This window comes from Orycteropus afer, unplaced genomic scaffold (genome assembly GCF_000298275.1).
Source record: "Orycteropus afer afer isolate SDZICR_OR568_19922 unplaced genomic scaffold, OryAfe1.0 scaffold00744, whole genome shotgun sequence".
NCBI classification, from domain to species: domain Eukaryota; kingdom Metazoa; phylum Chordata; class Mammalia; order Tubulidentata; family Orycteropodidae; genus Orycteropus; species Orycteropus afer.
Window position 1 is genome coordinate 750987 of NW_006922331.1, and position 885 is coordinate 751871.

Consider the following 885-nt stretch of genomic DNA (forward strand, 5'->3'; position numbering starts at 1 on the left):
CCAGGACTGATCTTTAGGTCAATTCTCAGGTCCCAGCACCACCTGGAAATATTCAGGCTTTTGGTCTCATCAGAGTAGCTGACAGTCCACAGCTCTGACCGTCTCTGTACTCACTGTTTTCATTCAGGTTTGAAATGGGTGAGTTTTATGGTGTGAGGATTGTAACTCCATGAAGCTGTTGTATTAACAAAGCCACCCTCCTGGAGATGAGCTCAACCAGCCTTGGGCCCCAGCCTGGCACAGGAGCTGCCCAGCTGCTGACCATGGTGAGAACAAGCATTTTCCTGCATCTCCTCGATCCTTCCACCGCGCAAGCAATCGCCACACTCTGAAGAGGAAGGGGGTCCGCAGGTCGCTGGCCCTGCAGCTATAAGGCAGGCTTGAGACCCAGCCCAGCTCCAGAGCCTGGGTTCTGTGGCTCAGCCTGAAAGCAGGAGGCCCACAGGTGTGGTTCCAAGAAAGGGTTAACTTATCCCCCAAAGATCTGTTCACTCCAGGTAAAACAGCCAGCCATCTGTCCAAGCAGGCACTGTCCTGAGCAGGGTCACTGACTGCAGATGGGCTGGGTGTGCCCTGCACAGGGGCCCACATCCCAAGGCACCACTCCCGGCCTGGACCTAGTAGATAAGCACACGGGGTAACAGCTGTTAGCAAAGGTTGTCTGTTATTGTTTGGCGTCATTATTTATTTGTTTATAATTTTGATTTGACTGAAAGTTCACAGAGGAAATTCACTTTCCATGCAACAGCTCACATACACATCTCATGACATTGACTGCCATTTCCCACAGTGCAACAGCTCCCCTCCCACTTTCTCCCCATAGTTACCTCTTCCCTGTGTCCTTCCCTCCATGCACTCCTGCCCCCTGAGCTGTCTCCCTGTGCA